Raw genomic sequence first — 12,174 nt, 5'->3', positions numbered from 1 at the left:
TCCAGTACGTAAACATGCAGGCAGTAACCTGATTAACCAAATATTGGACAAACTGCCTGCAAGGCAGGTTATCAGCTAAAAGACAGTCCCTGGTGGTCTAGTGGCTAGGATTCGGCCCTCTCACCGCCGTGGCCCGGGTTCGATTCCCGGTCAGAGAACAAATTTCTTCACATACACAACTGTTGTGTAACAGTAAATACATTTGCTACTTCCTTTCATAAATCCTTACTATACTTTTACTTCAGAAGTGATCTCCACACGCTGCACATTGCTTTCATTCACTTTGTGTAGAGATCAGTCATTAATAGAGTACCATATCTCATTAACCAAATATGTTTTCATTATAGAGTTTGAGTTGTTTTTAGCCATGTAAATGATATATCCTAAGAAAGTGACAGCCATGGTGCGCCAGCCAGGCTGTTCATGTGCTTGTCCGCATCCTGGCCTGTAAATTCCAATGGACAGTCGGTCCAGTACGTAAACATGCAGGCAGTGACCTGATTAACCAATTATCTGGCAAACTGCCTACAAGGCAGGTTTTTGGGTTAAAAAACAGTCCCTGGTGGTCTAGTGGCTAGGATTCGGCGCTTTCACTCACTTTGTGTAGAGATCAGTCATTAATAGAGTACCATATCTCATTAACCAAATATGTTCTCATCATAGAGTTTGAGTTGTTTTTAGCCATGTAAATGATATATCCTAAGAAAGTGACAGCCCTGGTGCGCCAGCCAGGATGTTCATGTGCTTGTCCGCATCCTTGCCTGTGAATTGCAATGGACAGCCGGTCCAGTACGTAAACATGCAAGCAGTGACCTGATTAACCAAATATCGGACAAACTGCCTGCAGGACAGGTTTTTGGGCTAAAAAAACAGTCCCTGGTGGTCTAGTGGCTAGGATTCGGCGCTTTCACCACTGCTGCCCGGGTTCGATTCCCGGTCAGGGAACAGCTTTCTTTACATACACACCTTTTGTGTAGCAAAAAATACATTTGTTACTTCCTTAATTAAATTCTTATACTACTTTTACTCCAGAAGTGATCTCCACACGCTGCACATTGCTTTCATTCACTTTGTGTAGAGATCAGTCATTAATAGAGTACCATATCTCATTAACCAAATATGTTTTCATTATAGGGTTTGAATTGTTTTTAGCCATGTAAATGATATATCCTAAGAAAGTGACAGCCATGGTGCGCCAGCCAGGCTGTTCATGTGCTTGTCCGCATCCTGACCTGTGAATTCCAATGCAGAGCCGGTACAAGTACATGAACATGCAACTAAAACCATGATGGGCAGTGACCTGATTGACCAATTATCTGGTAAACTGCCTGCAAGGGAGGTTTTTGGGCTAAAATAACAGTCCCTGGTGGTCTAGTGGCTAGGATTCGGCGCTTTCACCGCTGCGGCCTGGGTTCGATTCCCGGTAAGGGAACAGCTTTCTTTACATACACACCTGTTGTGTAGCAAAAAATACATTTGTTACTTCCTTAATTAAATTCTTATACTACTTTTACTCCAGAAGTGATCTCCACACGCTGCACATTGCTTTCATTCACTTTGTGTAGAGATCAGTCATTAATAGAGTACCATATCTCATTAACCAAATATGTTTTCATTATAGGGTTTGAATTGTTTTTAGCCATGTAAATGATATATCCTAAGAAAGTGACAGCCATGGTGCGCCAGCCAGGCTGTTCATGTGCTTGTCCGCATCCTGGCCTGTGAATTCCAATGCAGAGCCGGTACAAGTACATGAACATGCAACTAAAACCATGATGGGCAGTGACCTGATTAACCAAATATCGGACAAACTGCCTGCAAGACAGGTTTTTGGGCTTAAAAAACAGTCCCTTGTGGTCTAGTGGCTAGGATTCGGCGCTTTCGCCGCCGCGGCCCGGGTTCGATTCCCGGTCAGGGAACAGCTATCTTTACATACACACCTGTTGTGTAGCAAAAAATACATTTGTTACTTCCTTAATTAAATTCTTGGACTACTTTTACTCCAGAAGTGATCTCCACACGCTGCACATTGCTTTCATTCACTTTGTGTAGAGATCAGTCATTAATAGAGTACCATATCTCATTAACCAAATATGTTTTCATTATAGGGTTTGAATTGTTTTTAGCCATGTAAATGATATATCCTAAGAAAGTGACAGCCATGGTGCGCCAGCCAGGCTGTTCATGTGTTTGTCCGCATCCTGGCCTGTGAATTCCAATGCACAGCCGGTCCAGTATGTATACATGCAGGCAGTGACCTGATTAACCAATCATCTGGCAAACTGCCTGCAAGGGAGGTTTTTGGGCTGAAAAACCAGTCCCTGGTGGTCTAGTGGCTAGGATTCGGCGCTTTCATCGCCGCGGCCCGGGTTCGATTCCTGGTCAGGGAACAGCTTTCTTCACATACACACCTGTTGTGTAGCAAAAAATACATTTGTTACTTCCTTAATTAAATTCCTATACTACTTTTACTCCAGAAGTGATCTCCACACGCTGCACATTGCTTTCATTCACTTTGTGTAGAGATCAGTCATTAATAGAGTACCATATCTCATTAACCAAATATGTTTTCATTATAGGGTTTGAATTGTTTTTAGCCATGTAAATGATATATCCTACGAAAGTGACAGCCATGGTGCGCCAGCCAGGCTGTTTATGTGCTTGTCCGCATCCTGGCCTGTGAATTCCAATGCAGAGCCGGTACAAGTACATGAACATGCAACTAAAACCATGATGGGCAGTGACCTGATTGACCAATTATCTGGCAAACTGCCTGCAAGGCAGGTTTTTGGGTTAAAAAAACGGTCCCTGGTGGTCTAGTGGCTAGGATTCGGCGCTCTCACTGTCGCGGCCTGGGTTCGATTCCCGGTCAGGGAACAGCTTTCTTCACATACACACCTGTTGTGTAGCAAAAAATACATTTGTTACTTCCTTAATTAAATTCTTATACTACTTTTACTCCAGAAGTGATCTCCACACGCTGCACATTGCTTTCATTCACTTTGTGTAGAGATCAGTCATTAATAGAGTACCATATCTCATTAACCAAATATGTTTTCATTATAGAGTTTGAGTTGTTTTTAGCCATGTAAATGATATATCCTAAGAAAGTGACAGCCCTGGTGCGCCAGCCATGATGTTCATGTGCTTGTCCGCATCCTGGCCTGTGAATTCCAATGGACAGCCGGTCCAGTACGTAAACATGCAAGCAGTGACCCGATTAACCAAATATCGGACAAACTGCCTGCAGGACAGGTTTTTGGGCTAAAAAAACAGTCCCTTGTGGTCTAGTGGCTAGGATTCGGCGCTTTCGCCGCCGCGGCCCGGGTTCGATTCCCGGTCAGGGAACAGCTTTCTTTACATACACACCTGTTGTGTAGCAAAAAATACATTTGTTACTTCCCTAATTAAATTCTTATACTACTTTTACTTCAGAAGTGATCTCCACACGCTGCACATTGCTTTCATTCACTTTGTGTAGAGATCAGTCATTAATAGAGTACCATATCTCATTAACCAAATATGTTTTCATTATAGGGTTTGAATTGTTTTTAGCCATGTAAATGATAAATCCTAAGAAAGTGACAGCCATGGTGCGCCAGCCAGGCTGTTCATGTGCTTGTCCGCATCCTGGCCTGTGAATTCCAATGCACAGCCGGTCCAGTACGTATACATGCAGGCAGTGACCTGATTAACCAATCATCTGGCAAACTGCCTGCAAGGCAGGTTTTTGGGCTTAAAAAAACAGTCCCTGGTGGTCAAGTGGCTAGGATTCGGCGCTCTCACCGCCGCGGCCCGGGATTGATTCCCGGTCAGGGAACAACTTTCTTTACATACACAACTGTTGTGTGACAATAAATACATTTGTTACTTCCCTAATTAAATTCTTATACTACTTTTACTTTAGAAATGATGGCCACATGCTGTGCATTGCTTTCATTCGCTTTGTGTAAAGTTCAGTCATTAATAGAATACCATACCTAATGCACGAAATATGTTCTCATCATAGAGTTTGAGTTGTTTTTAGCCATGTAAATGTAATATCCTAAGAAAGTGACAGCCCTGGTGCGCCAGCCAGAATGTTCATGTGCTTGTTCGCATCCTGGCCTGTGAATTCCAATGCAGAGCCGGTACAAGTACATGAACATGCAACTAAAACCATGATGGGCAGTTTACTGATTGGTCAATTATCTGGCAAACTGCCTGCAAGGGAGGTTTTTGGCCGAAAAACCAGCCCCTGGTGGTCTAGTTGCTAGGATTCGGCGCTTTCACCGCCGCGGCCTGGGTTCGATTCCCGGTCAGGGAACAGCTTTCTTCACATACACACCTGTTGTGTAGCAAAAAATACATTTGTTACTTCCTTAATTAAATTCTTATACTACTTTTACTCCAGAAGTGATCTCCACACGCTGCACATTGCTTTCATTCACTTTGTGTAGAGATCAGTCATTAATAGAGTACCATATCTCATTAACCAAATATGTTTTCATTATAGGGTTTGAATTGTTTTTAGCCATGTAAATGATATATCCTAAGAAAGTGACAGCCATGGTGCGCCAGCCAGGCTGTTCATGTGCTTGTCCGCATCCTGACCTGTGAATTCCAATGCAGAGCCGGTACAAGTACATGAACATGCAACTAAAACCATGATGGACAGTGACCTGATTAACCAAATATCGGACAAACTGCCTGCAAGACAGGTTTTTGGGCTTAAAAAACAGTCCCTGGTGGTCTAGTGGCTAGGATTCGGCGCTTTCACTCACTTTGTGTAGAGATCAGTCATTAATAGAGTACCATATCTCATTAACCAAATATGTTCTCATCATAGAGTTTGAGTTGTTTTTAGCCATGTAAATGATATATCCTAAGAAAGTGACAGCCCTGGTGCGCCAGCCAGGATGTTCATGTGCTTGTCCGCATCCTGGCCTGTGAATTCCAATGCAGAGCCGGTACAAGTACATGAACATGCAACTAAAACCATGATGGGCAGTGACCTGATTGACCAATTATCTGGCAAACTGCCTGCAAGGCAGGTTTTTGGGCTGAAAAAAACAGTCCCTGGTGGTCTAGTGGCTAGGATTCGGCGCTTTCACCCTTGGGCCCGGGTTCGATTCCCGTTCAGGGAACAACTTTCTTTACATACACAACTGTTGTGTAGCAAAAAATACATTTGTTACTTCCTTTCATAAATCCTTATTATACTTTTACTTCAGAAGTGATATCCACACGCTGCACATTGCTTTCATTCACTTTGTGTAGAGATCAGTCATTAATAGAGTACCATATCTCATTAACCAAATATGTTTTCATTATAGAGTTTGAGTTGTTTTTAGCCATGTAAATGATATATCCTAAGAAAGTGACAGCCATGGTGCGCCAGCCAGGCTGTTCATGTGCTTGTCCGCATCCTGGCCTGTAAATTCCAATGGACAGCCGGTCCAGTACGTAAACATGCATGCAGTGACCTGATTAACCAATTATCTGGCAAACTGCCTGCAAGGCAGGTTTTTGGGTTAAAAAACAGTCCCTGGTGGTCTAGTGGCTAGGATTTGGCGCTCTCACCGCCGCGGCCGGGGTTCGATTCCCGGTCAGGGAACAACTTTCTTTACATACACAACTGTTGTGTAGCAAAGAATACATTTGTTACTTCCTTCCTACATGTACTTTTACTTCAGAAGTGATATCCACACGCTGCATATTGTTTCATTCACTTAGTGTGGAGATCAGTCATTAATAGAGTACAATATCTCATTAACCAAATATGTTCTCATCATAGAGTTTGAGTTGTTTTTAGCCATGTAAATGATATATCCTAAGAAAGTGACAGCCCTGGTGCGCCAGCCAGGATGTTCATGTGCTTGTCCGCATCCTGGCCTGTGAATTCCAATGCAGAGCCGGTACAAGTACATGAACATGCAACTAAAACCATGATGGGCAGTGACCTGATTGACCAATTATCTGGCAAACTGCCTGCAAGGCAGGTTGTTGGGCTAAAAAAACAGTCCCTGGTGGTCTAGTGGCTAGGATTCGGCGCTTTCACCGCCGCGGCCCGGCTTCGATTCCCGGTCAGGGAACAGCTTTCTTTACATAAACAACTGTTGTGTAACAATAAATACATTTGTTACTTCCTTTCATAAATCCTTACTATACTTTTACTTCAGAAGTGATCTCCACACGCTGCACATTGCTTTCATTCACTTTGTGTAGAGATCAGTCATTAATAGAGTACCATATCTCATTAACCAAATATGTTTTCATTATAGGGTTTGAATTGTTTTTAGCCATGTAAATGATATATCCTAAGAAAGTGACAGCCATGGTGCGCCAGCCAGGCTGTTCATGTGCTTGTCCGCATCCTGACCTGTGAATTCCAATGCAGAGCCGGTACAAGTACATGAACATGCAACTAAAACCATGATGGGCAGTGACCTGATTAACCAAATATCGGACAAACTGCCTGCAAGACAGGTTTTTGGGCTTAAAAAACAGTCCCTGGTGGTCTAGTGGCTAGGATTCGGCGCTTTCACTCACTTTGTGTAGAGATCAGTCATTAATAGAGTACCATATCTCATTAACCAAATATGTTCTCATCATAGAGTTTGAGTTGTTTTTAGCCATGTAAATGATATATCCTAAGAAAGTGACAGCCCTGGTGCGCCAGCCAGGATGTTCATGTGCTTGTCCGCATCCTGGCCTGTGAATTCCAATGCAGAGCCGGTACAAGTACATGAACATGCAACTAAAACCATGATGGGCAGTGACCTGATTGACCAATTATCTGGCAAACTGCCTGCAAGGCAGGTTTTTGGGCTGAAAAAACAGTCCCTGGTGGTCTAGTGGCTAGGATTCGGCGCTTTCACCCTTGGGCCCGGGTTCGATTCCCGTTCAGGGAACAACTTTCTTTACATACACAACTGTTGTGTAGCAAAAAATACATTTGTTACTTCCTTTCATAAATCCTTATTATACTTTTACTTCAGAAGTGATATCCACACGCTGCACATTGCTTTCATTCACTTTGTGTAGAGATCAGTCATTAATAGAGTACCATATCTCATTAACCAAATATGTTTTCATTATAGAGTTTGAGTTGTTTTTAGCCATGTAAATGATATATCCTAAGAAAGTGACAGCCATGGTGCGCCAGCCAGGCTGTTCATGTGCTTGTCCGCATCCTGGCCTGTAAATTCCAATGGACAGCCGGTCCAGTACGTAAACATGCATGCAGTGACCTGATTAACCAATTATCTGGCAAACTGCCTGCAAGGCAGGTTTTTGCGTTAAAAAACAGTCCCTGGTGGTCTAGTGGCTAGGATTTGGCGCTCTCACCGCCGCGGCCGGGGTTCGATTCCCGGTCAGGGAACAACTTTCTTTACATACACAACTGTTGTGTAGCAAAGAATACATTTGTTACTTCCTTCCTACATGTACTTTTACTTCAGAAGTGATATCCACACGCTGCATATTGTTTCATTCACTTAGTGTGGAGATCAGTCATTAATAGAGTACAATATCTCATTAACCAAATATGTTCTCATCATAGAGTTTGAGTTGTTTTTAGCCATGTAAATGATATATCCTAAGAAAGTGACAGCCCTGGTGCGCCAGCCAGGATGTTCATGTGCTTGTCCGCATCCTGGCCTGTGAATTCCAATGCAGAGCCGGTACAAGTACATGAACATGCAACTAAAACCATGATGGGCAGTGACCTGATTGACCAATTATCTGGCAAACTGCCTGCAAGGCAGCTTGTTGGGCTAAAAAAACAGTCCCTGGTGGTCTAGTGGCTAGGATTCGGCGCTTTCACCGCCGCGGCCCGGGTTCGATTCCCGGTCAGGGAACAGCTTTCTTTACATAAACAACTGTTGTGTAACAATAAATACATTTGTTACTTCCTTTCATAAATCCTTACTATACTTTTACTTCAGAAGTGATCTCCACACGCTGCACATTGCTTTCATTCACTTTGTGTAGAGATCAGTCATTAATAGAGTACCATATCTCATTAACCAAATATGTTTTCATTATAGAGTTTGAGTTGTTTTTAGCCATGTAAATGATATATCCTAAGAAAGTGACAGCCATGGTGCGCCAGCTAGGATGTTCATGTGCTTGTCCGCATCCTGGCCTGTAAATTCCAATGGACAGCCGGTCCAGTACGTAAACATGCAGGCAGTGACCTGATTAACCAATTATCTGGCAAACTGCCTGCAAGGCAGGTTTTTGGGCTAAAAAAACAGTCCCTGGTGGTCTAGTGGCTAGGATTTGGCGCTTTCACCGCCGCGGCCCGGGTTCGATTCCCGGTCAGGGAACAGCTTTCTTTACATACACAACTGTTGTGTAGCAAAGAATACATTTGTTACTTCCTTCCTACATGTACTTTTACTTCAGAAGTGATCTCCACACGCTGCACATTGCTTTCATTCACTTTGTGTAGAGATCAGTCATTAATAGAGTACCATATCTCATTAACCAAATATGTTTTCATTATAGGGTTTGAATTGTTTTTAGCCATGTAAATGATATATCCTAAGAAAGTGACAGCCATGGTGCGCCAGCCAGGCTGTTCATGTGCTTGTCCGCATCCTGACCTGTGAATTCCAATGCAGAGCCGGTACAAGTACATGAACATGCAACTAAAACCATGATGGGCAGTGACCTGATTAACCAAATATCGGACAAACTGCCTGCAAGACAGGTTTTTGGGCTTAAAAAACAGTCCCTGGTGGTCTAGTGGCTAGGATTCGGCGCTTTCACTCACTTTGTGTAGAGATCAGTCATTAATAGAGTACCATATCTCATTAACCAAATATGTTCTCATCATAGAGTTTGAGTTGTTTTTAGCCATGTAAATGATATATCCTAAGAAAGTGACAGCCCTGGTGCGCCAGCCAGGATGTTCATGTGCTTGTCCGCATCCTGGCCTGTGAATTCCAATGCAGAGCCGGTACAAGTACATGAACATGCAACTAAAACCATGATGGGCAGTGACCTGATTGACCAATTATCTGGCAAACTGCCTGCAAGGCAGGTTTTTGGGCTAAAAAAACAGTCTCTGGTGGTCTAGTGGCTAGGATTCGGCGCTTTCACCGCCGCAGCCCGGGTTCGATTCCCGGTCAGGGAACAGCTTTCTTTACATACATAACTGTTGTGTAACAATAAATACATTTGTTACTTCCTTTCATAAATCCTTACTATACTTTTACTTCAGAAGTGATCTCCACACGCTGCACATTGCTTTCATTCACTTTGTGTAGAGATCAGTCATTAATAGAGTACCATATCTCATTAACCAAATATGTTTTCATTATAGAGTTTGAGTTGTTTTTAGCCATGTAAATGATATATCCTAGGAAAGTGACAGCCATGGTGCGCCAGCCAGGCTGTTCATGTGCTTGTCCGCATCCTGGCCTGTAAATTCCAATGGACAGCCTGTCCAGTACGTAAACATGCAGGCAGTGACCTATTAACCAATTATCTGGCAAACTGCCTGCAAGGCAGGTTTTTGGGTTAAAAAAACAGTCCCTGATGGTCTAGTGGCTAGGATTCTGCGCTCTCACCGTCGCGGCCCGGGTTCGATTCCCGGTCAGGGAACAACTTTCTTTACATACACAACTGTTGTGTAGCAAAGAATACATTTGTTACTTCCTTAATTAAATTCTTATACTACTTTTACTCCAGAAGTGATCTCCACACGCTGCACATTGCTTTCATTCACTTTGTGTAGAGATCAGTCATTAATAGAGTACCATATCTCATTAACCAAATATGTTTTCATTATAGGGTTTGAATTGTTTTTAGCCATGTAAATGATATATCCTAAGAAAGTGACAGCCATGGTGCACCAGCCAGGCTGTTCATGTGCTTGTCCGCATCCTGGCCTGTGAATTCCAATGCAGAGCCGGTACAAGTACATGAACATGCAACTAAAACCATGATGGGCAGTGACCTGATTAACCAAATATCGGACAAACTGCCTGCAAGACAGGTTTTTGGGCTAAAAAAACAGTCCCTGGTGATCTAGTGGCTAGGATTCGGCCCTTTCACCGCCGCGGCCCGGGTTCGATTCCCGGTCAGGGAACAGCTTTCTTTACATACACAACTGTTGCGTAACAATAAATACATTTGTTACTTCCTTTCATAAATCCTTACTATACTTTTACTTCAGAAGTGATCTCCACACTCTGCACATTGCTTTCATTCACTTTGTGTAGAGATCAGTCATTAATAGAGTACCATATCTCATTAACCAAATATGTTTTCATTATAGAGTTTGAGTTGTTTTTAGCCATGTAAATGATATATCCTAAGAAAGTGACAGCCATGGTGCGCCAGCCAGGCTGTTTATGTGCTTGTCCGCATCCTGGCCTGTAAATTCCAATGGACAGCCGGTCCAGTACGTAAACATGCAGGCAGTGACCTGATTAACCAATTATCTGGCAAACTGCCTGCAAGGCAGGTTTTTGGGTTTAAAAAACAGTCCCTGGTGGTCTAGTGGCTAGGATTCGGCGCTCTCACCGCCGCGGCCCGGGTTCGATTCCCGGTCAGGGAACAACTTTCTTTACATACACAACTGTTGTGTAGCAAAGAATACATTTGTTACTTCCTTCCTACATGTACTTTTACTTCAGAAGTGATATCCACACGCTGCATATTGTTTCATTCACTTAGTGTGGAGATCAGTCATTAATAGAGTACAATATCTCATTAACCAAATATGTTCTCATCATAGAGTTTGAGTTGTTTTTAGCCATGTAAATGATATATCCTAAGAAAGTGACAGCCCCGGTGCGCCAGCCAGGATGTTCATGTGCTTGTCCGCATCCTGGCCTGTGAATTCCAATGCAGAGCCGGTACAAGTACATGAACATGCAACTAAAACCATGATGGGCAGTGACCTGATTGACCAATTATCTGGCAAACTGCCTGCAAGGCAGGTTGTTGGGCTAAAAAAACAGTCCCTGGTGGTCTAGTGGCTAGGATTCGGCGCTTTCACCGCCGCGGCCCGGGTTCGATTCCCGGTCAGGGAACAGCTTTCTTTACATAAACAACTGTTGTGTAACAATAAATACATTTGTTACTTCCTTTCATAAATCCTTACTATACTTTTACTTCAGAAGTGATCTCCACACGCTGCACATTGCTTTCATTCACTTTGTGTAGAGATCAGTCATTAATAGAGTACCATATCTCATTAACCAAATATGTTTTCATTATAGGGTTTGAATTGTTTTTAGCCATGTAAATGATATATCCTAAGAAAGTGACAGCCATGGTGCGCCAGCCAGGCTGTTCATGTGCTTGTCCGCATCCTGACCTGTGAATTCCAATGCAGAGCCGGTACAAGTACATGAACATGCAACTAAAACCATGATGGGCAGTGACCTGATTAACCAAATATCGGACAAACTGCCTGCAAGACAGGTTTTTGGGCTTAAAAAACAGTCCCTGGTGGTCTAGTGGCTAGGATTCGGCGCTTTCACTCACTTTGTGTAGAGATCAGTCATTAATAGAGTACCATATCTCATTAACCAAATATGTTCTCATCATAGAGTTTGAGTTGTTTTTAGCCATGTAAATGATATATCCTAAGAAAGTGACAGCCCTGGTGCGCCAGCCAGGATGTTCATGTGCTTGTCCGCATCCTGGCCTGTGAATTCCAATGCAGAGCCGGTACAAGTACATGAACATGCAACTAAAACCATGATGGGCAGTGACCTGATTGACCAATTATCTGGCAAACTGCCTGCAAGGCAGGTTTTTGGGCTAAAAAAACAGTCTCTGGTGGTCTAGTGGCTAGGATTCGGCGCTTTCACCGCCGCAGCCCGGGTTCGATTCCCGGTCAGGGAACAGCTTTCTTTACATACATAACTGTTGTGTAACAATAAATACATTTGTTACTTCCTTTCATAAATCCTTACTATACTTTTACTTCAGAAGTGATCTCCACACGCTGCACATTGCTTTCATTCACTTTGTGTAGAGATCAGTCATTAATAGAGTACCATATCTCATTAACCAAATATGTTTTCATTATAGAGTTTGAGTTGTTTTTAGCCATGTAAATGATATATCCTAGGAAAGTGACAGCCATGGTGCGCCAGCCAGGCTGTTCATGTGCTTGTCCGCATCCTGGCCTGTAAATTCCAATGGACAGCCTGTCCAGTACGTAAA

General features: G+C 43.1%; 12 non-coding genes across 12 annotated transcripts; all 12 read left to right on the top strand.

Moving 5' to 3' along the window:
- The first annotated feature begins 1,847 nt into the window (after positions 1-1,847).
- Positions 1,848-1,919, top strand: trnae-uuc (transfer RNA glutamic acid (anticodon UUC)). Its single transcript has one exon. It is a non-coding gene; the product is annotated as a tRNA-Glu (tRNA).
- A 399-nt stretch (positions 1,920-2,318) lies between these two features.
- trnae-uuc (transfer RNA glutamic acid (anticodon UUC)) lies at positions 2,319-2,390 on the top strand. Its single transcript has one exon. It is a non-coding gene; the product is annotated as a tRNA-Glu (tRNA).
- Positions 2,391-3,276: 886 nt separating this feature from the next.
- On the top strand, positions 3,277-3,348 carry trnae-uuc (transfer RNA glutamic acid (anticodon UUC)). The gene has a single exon. It is a non-coding gene; the product is annotated as a tRNA-Glu (tRNA).
- Positions 3,349-6,002: 2,654 nt separating this feature from the next.
- Positions 6,003-6,074, top strand: trnae-uuc (transfer RNA glutamic acid (anticodon UUC)). The gene has a single exon. It is a non-coding gene; the product is annotated as a tRNA-Glu (tRNA).
- Positions 6,075-7,769: 1,695 nt separating this feature from the next.
- Positions 7,770-7,841, top strand: trnae-uuc (transfer RNA glutamic acid (anticodon UUC)). The gene has a single exon. It is a non-coding gene; the product is annotated as a tRNA-Glu (tRNA).
- Positions 7,842-8,240: 399 nt separating this feature from the next.
- On the top strand, positions 8,241-8,312 carry trnae-uuc (transfer RNA glutamic acid (anticodon UUC)). Its single transcript has one exon. It is a non-coding gene; the product is annotated as a tRNA-Glu (tRNA).
- Positions 8,313-9,052: 740 nt separating this feature from the next.
- On the top strand, positions 9,053-9,124 carry trnae-uuc (transfer RNA glutamic acid (anticodon UUC)). Its single transcript has one exon. It is a non-coding gene; the product is annotated as a tRNA-Glu (tRNA).
- A 398-nt stretch (positions 9,125-9,522) lies between these two features.
- trnae-cuc (transfer RNA glutamic acid (anticodon CUC)) lies at positions 9,523-9,594 on the top strand. The gene has a single exon. It is a non-coding gene; the product is annotated as a tRNA-Glu (tRNA).
- Positions 9,595-10,009: 415 nt separating this feature from the next.
- trnae-uuc (transfer RNA glutamic acid (anticodon UUC)) lies at positions 10,010-10,081 on the top strand. Its single transcript has one exon. It is a non-coding gene; the product is annotated as a tRNA-Glu (tRNA).
- A 399-nt stretch (positions 10,082-10,480) lies between these two features.
- Positions 10,481-10,552, top strand: trnae-cuc (transfer RNA glutamic acid (anticodon CUC)). Its single transcript has one exon. It is a non-coding gene; the product is annotated as a tRNA-Glu (tRNA).
- Positions 10,553-10,958: 406 nt separating this feature from the next.
- Positions 10,959-11,030, top strand: trnae-uuc (transfer RNA glutamic acid (anticodon UUC)). Its single transcript has one exon. It is a non-coding gene; the product is annotated as a tRNA-Glu (tRNA).
- Positions 11,031-11,778: 748 nt separating this feature from the next.
- Positions 11,779-11,850, top strand: trnae-uuc (transfer RNA glutamic acid (anticodon UUC)). The gene has a single exon. It is a non-coding gene; the product is annotated as a tRNA-Glu (tRNA).
- The last annotated feature ends 324 nt before the right edge of the window (positions 11,851-12,174 follow it).

This window comes from Betta splendens, chromosome 13, assembly GCF_900634795.4.
Source record: "Betta splendens chromosome 13, fBetSpl5.4, whole genome shotgun sequence".
Lineage (NCBI taxonomy): Eukaryota > Metazoa > Chordata > Actinopteri > Anabantiformes > Osphronemidae > Betta > Betta splendens.
This window is presented reverse-complemented; position numbering and strand designations above follow the sequence as displayed.